At 42.1% G+C, this 5,428-nt stretch overlaps 1 pseudogene; it reads left to right on the top strand.

Moving 5' to 3' along the window:
• The first annotated feature begins 940 nt into the window (after window positions 1-940).
• Window positions 941-1,937, top strand: LOC710765 (synaptonemal complex protein 3 pseudogene; annotated as a pseudogene).
• Window positions 1,938-5,428: the final 3,491 nt, after the last annotated feature.

The following is a 5,428-nucleotide window of genomic DNA, read 5'->3' as shown; positions in this document are numbered from 1 at the left end:
GTTTCTACTGGGATGGAGAAAAGGGCTAGAAAAATAAGTACAGTTTTATCGAATCAACATTTCTCCTGATGCCTCAGTTGGACTGCCTGATTACAGGCCTGCCACATGGCTGTATTTCTGGGGTTTCCCATTGTAGAAACAAATTGTCTAGAGACAAATTGGCTCCACAGTTTCCAGGATGTCAAGATTTTTTTCTGTTTACATTTTCTTCCTCATTTAGATGCAGCCCAACCTCAAACAACCTCCCTTGCAAGGGAGCAGAAGATATTTTAAGACTCTTTTAACATTATTTATTAGAAATCCAATGTCATTCTTACTATCTTCTAACATTCAACATTGCTGATGGAAAATGTGATACCAGACTTGCCATTTTGCTGCAGGTCACATTTTTTTCCTCAAGAAAAATTTTAGAAACTTCTCTATATCCTCAGCGATCTGAATTTTCACAATGGTATGTGTATTAGGGTTCTCTAGAGGGATAGAACTAATAGAAGAGATATATATGTAAAGGGGAGTTTATTAAGTAGTATTAACTCTCACTATCACAAGGTCCCACAATAGGCCATCTGCAAGGAGCAAGGAAGCCAGTGTGAGTCCAAAGGCTGAAGAACTTGGAGTCCAATGTTCAGGGGCAGGAAACATCCAGTGCAAGAGAAAGCTGTAGGATGGGAGGCTAAGCCAGTCTAGACTTTTTAGCCTTTTCTCCTTGCCTTTTTATCCTGGCTGAGCTGACAGCTGATTGGATGGTGCCCACCCAGTTTAAGGTGAGCCTGCCTTTCCCAGCCCAGTGACTTAAATGTTAATCTCCTTTGAGAAGCGCCGCGGAGAAGGGGCCGCCTGAGGTGAAGCGCGCGTGTGGAGGAGTTGTGGAGGACGCCTGTCGACGACCGGTAACTGGGCCTCGGCCATCGCAGTTTGTTTCAGTCAGGAAGCATCTAAATATGGTGTCCTCTGGAAAAAAGTATTCCAGGAAATCTGGGAAGCCGTCCATGGAAGATCAGTTTACGAGAGCCTATGACTTTGAGACTGAAGATAAGAAAGATCTGAGTGGTTCAGAGAAAGATGTTATTGAAGGGAAGACTGCAGTCATTGAGAAAGGTAGAAGAAAAGGTCTTCTGCAGGAGTAGTTAAGATATGGGGGGTGAAGTACAGAATATGCTGGAAGGAGTTGGAGTTGACATTAACAAGGCTCTTCTTGCCAAGAGAAAGAGACTAGAAATGTATACAAAGGCTTCTCTCAAAACTAGTAACCAGAAAATCGAACATGTTTGGAAAACACAACAAGATCAAAGGCAGAAGCTGAACCAAGAATATTCTCAGCAGTTTCTGACTTTGTTTCAGCAGTGGGATTTAGATATGCAGAAAGCTGAGGAACAAGAAGAAAAATACTTAACATGTTTCGACAGCAACAAAAGATTCTTCAACAATCTAGAATTGTTCAGAGCCAGAGACTGAAAACAATTAGACAGTTATATGAGCAGTTCATAAAGAGTATGGAAGAGTTGGAGAAGAATCATGATTATCTACTTACTGGTGCACAAAATGAATTTAAGAAAGAAATGGCTATGTTGCAAAAAAAAATTATGATGGAAACTCAACAGCAAGAGATAGCGAGTGTTTGGAAGTCTCTTCAATCCATGTTATTCTGATGACTCTTTGAAGAAAGAACTTGAACCTAAGTAATATGATACAATTATAATGTTAGCTAAGAAGCATATTGTAAGTCTTTAGAATAGTTTAATTGTAACATCTTTAATCATAAACCTGTTTCATTGTAAGACCTCCCTTTCTGTTAAGTCAAATCTAAATAGTTATATGAGTTAGCAACTATTCCTAAAGAATATGTATTAAGCTTTCAGCTCTTTAGTAATGATAGGGAATTTTTCTCTCTAACACTGTCAATTAAATAAAGACAATTTAAGTTTAAAAAAAAAAAATCTCTTTTGACCACACCCTCACAGACACACCCAAAATCAATACTTTGCATCCTTCACTCCAATCAAGTTGACACTCAGTATTAACCATTACAAGTCCACCCTTTGTCAACTTGAACTCATACACACCTCCTGAGATCATACATAGTCTTCAAATGAAGACAATACTAAGGTATAATTGTGCCTCACATAATACGACTGTCCTTCGTACAACCGGAAATGCACCAATCCCCAACCCAAATGCTATTACACAGAGTTAACAATACTTAAATGCTGATATGAAGTCAATAAATTTAACGTCACATAGAAAAGGAGAAAAGGAAATAAAATGAAGATATTTTTTTAGTACAAGTGTATACATGCACAAACATGTTTTTAACAAAAGAAGGAGGAAATACTCATTACAATTACAGTCCTCGTTGCTGCAACTGGTCACATGATCCTGGCTGGATTTGATGACTACCTTCTTCTACAACCCATTCAGTATTCCCTTTGCCTTCAGCAAGCACCTCAGCAGGTCATGGGTTTTTTTTGGTTTGTTTTGTTCTTTGTTTGTTGTTGTTGTTGTTGTTGTTGGGGGTTTTTGTTTTTTGTGGTAGAGTGACCCAAACCTTCATTCCTGAAGGCTCTGGGCCATTTGTAGTCCTGCCTGGATTTGGGTGTTATAGTTTCCCATTGACATTAAACACAGGACATGGTAATACTAAGAGATGCCCTAATGAATCTCCTGTATTCCATGCATATTCTTCCTCACCTCTGTTGTGGAGTAGTCAACTGATTTCATCTTAACGTTCTGGGTCAAGCACCCCAGTCAACACTGTAACTCTCTTCTTAGACTGTTGACTTAAAGGTAGGAGAAGCCCAAAGTGTCCAGGTGGCAATCTTAACCTCCAGTTTAATGGAATTGTTGTTGTGCCTCCTGATGGCAGTGTTGCTCTTTCTGGAACTAAGACCTCTAGGCTAGCAGAACGTAATGTCATGGGAACAGGAAGCAAAAATTTTGCTAGTGGATCAGTAGGGGTGATGGTGAGTCATGCCACTTCCACTTCCACTGCTTGATTCCTGGGCCTATGAATTCTGGCTATGGGAGAAAAAAATACCATATATTGGATACTGGTTCAGAGCATACACAGCCTTCTGGAGAACTTTACCCCAGCCCTGCAAAGTATTGTCACCTAGTTGGCATTATAATTGTGACTTCAAAAGGCCATTCCACCATTCTATCAATCCAGCTGCTTCAGGATGATGGGGAACATGGTAATACCAGTGGATTCCATGAGCATGAGCCCACTGCTGCACTTCTTTAGCTGTAAAGTGAGTGTCTTGGTCAGAGGCAATGCTGTTTTGAATACCATGATGGTGGATAAGGCATTCCATGAGTCCACAGATGGTAGTGTTGGCAGAAGCATTGCTTGCAGGATAGGCAAACCCATATCCAGAGTATCTATTCCAGTGAGGTCAAACCATTTCCCTTTCCATGATGGAAGAAGTTCAATATAATCAGCCTGCCACCAGGTAGCTGGCAGATCACCCCAATGAATGGTGCCATATTGAGGGCTTAATATTGGTTTCTGCTGCTGGCAAACTGGGCACTCAGCTGTGACCATAGCCAGGTCAGCCTTGGTGAGTGGAAGTCCATGTTGTTGAGCCCATGCATAACCTCCATCCCTACCACTATGGCCACTTTGTTGACAGGCCTATCAGGTGATGACAGAGGTGCTGAGGAAAGAGGCTGACTGCTGTCCACAGAACAAGTCATCCTATCAACTTGATTATTAAAATCCTCCTCTGCTGAGGTCACCTGTTGGTGAGCACTCACATGGGATACAAATATCTTCACAGTTTTTGACCACTCAAAGAGGTCCACCTGCATACATCTGCCCCAAATTTCTTTGTCACCAATTTTCCAGTCATGCTTCCTTCAAGTCCCTGACCATCCAGCCAAACCATTGGCTACAGCCCATGAATCAGTATATAATTGCTTGTCTGGCCATTTCTCCTTGCATGCAAAGTGCACAACAAGGTGCACTGCTCAAAGTCCTGCCCACTGGGAAGATTTCCTCTCACCATTCTCCTTCAAGGATATTGTAGAAAGGGGCTGTAGTGCTGCAGCTGTCCACTTTTGGGTGGTGCCTGCATATCATGCAAAAGTATTTGTGAACCAGACCGTAGTCTTCTCTTCCTCTCTCAACTGATCATGGGCAACATCCCATGAGGCCATCAGTGCAGGGTAGGGGAGAGAAGGCAGGGTGGCAGGAGTGGAGACCATGGGCATTTGAGCAACTTCCTCATGTAACTTACTTGTGCCCTCAGGACCTGCTTGAGCTTGATCATGTATATACCACTTCCATTTGATGACGGAATGCTGCTCTGCACTACCCACTTTATGGCTAAATGGGTCAGAAAGCACCCAGTTTATGATAGGTAGCTCAGGTCTCATGGTGACTTCATGACCCATAGTCAAACGTTCAGTTTCCACCAAAACCCAGTAACAGGCCAAGAGCTGTCTCTCAAAAGGAGAGTGGTTATCTGCAGAAGATGGCAGGTCCTTGCTCCTAAATCCTAGAGGCCTTCCCTGTGATTCACCTATGGGGGCCTACCAAAGGCTCCAAACGGCCTCCCTATCTGCCACTGACACCTCAAGCACGATTGTATCTGTTGGGTCATATGACCCAAGTGGCAGAGCAGCTTGCACAGCAGTCTGGACCTGTTGCAGAGCCTTCTCCTGTTCTGGACCCCACTCCTGGTATCAAAATCTGTATTAGTCAGGGTTCTCTAGAGGGGCAGAACTAATAGATGTATATATAAAGGGGTTTATTAAGTAGTAATAACTCATACAATCACAAGTTCCCTCAATAGGTCATCTGCAAGTTGAGGAGCAAGGAAGCCAGCCTGAGTCCCAAAGCTGAAGAACTTGGAGTCCAATGTTCAAGGGCAGCAAGCATTCAACACAGGAGAAATACATATGCTGGAAGGCTAAGCCAGTCTAGCCTTTTTACGTTTTTCTGCCTGCTTTATATCCTGGCCAAGCTGACAGCTGATTAGATGGTGCCCACCCAGATTAAGGGTGGGTCTGCCTTTCCCAGCCCACCTTCTCAAATATTAATCTCCTTTGGCAACACCATCATAGACACACCCAGGATCAATACTTTGCATGCTTCAATCCAACCAATTTGACACTCCATATTAATCACCACAGTATGTCTAGGGGTGTATCTTCAGTCATCATGCTGGGACCTCAGTGCAGTTTTTAATTGCAAGTTTCAGCACTGAAAAATCACCTTGGATTTTTTACTTGCTAATTTTCTCTACATCTTTTTTTCATCATCTCTTTGTAGAATTCTTGGTAGCTTATCTTTCATCTCTTAGATTATACATTTTAAATATTTTCTACTTTCTGTTTAATTTCTTATTTATATCTTCCAACGTGTCTATCAAATTGTTTTCTAGCAATATTTCCACACCATCATGATTCAGTACCTTGGACAGTTCTC

The sequence above is a fragment of the Macaca mulatta genome, chromosome 3 (assembly GCF_049350105.2).
Source record: "Macaca mulatta isolate MMU2019108-1 chromosome 3, T2T-MMU8v2.0, whole genome shotgun sequence".
NCBI classification, from domain to species: domain Eukaryota; kingdom Metazoa; phylum Chordata; class Mammalia; order Primates; family Cercopithecidae; genus Macaca; species Macaca mulatta.
This window is presented reverse-complemented; position numbering and strand designations above follow the sequence as displayed.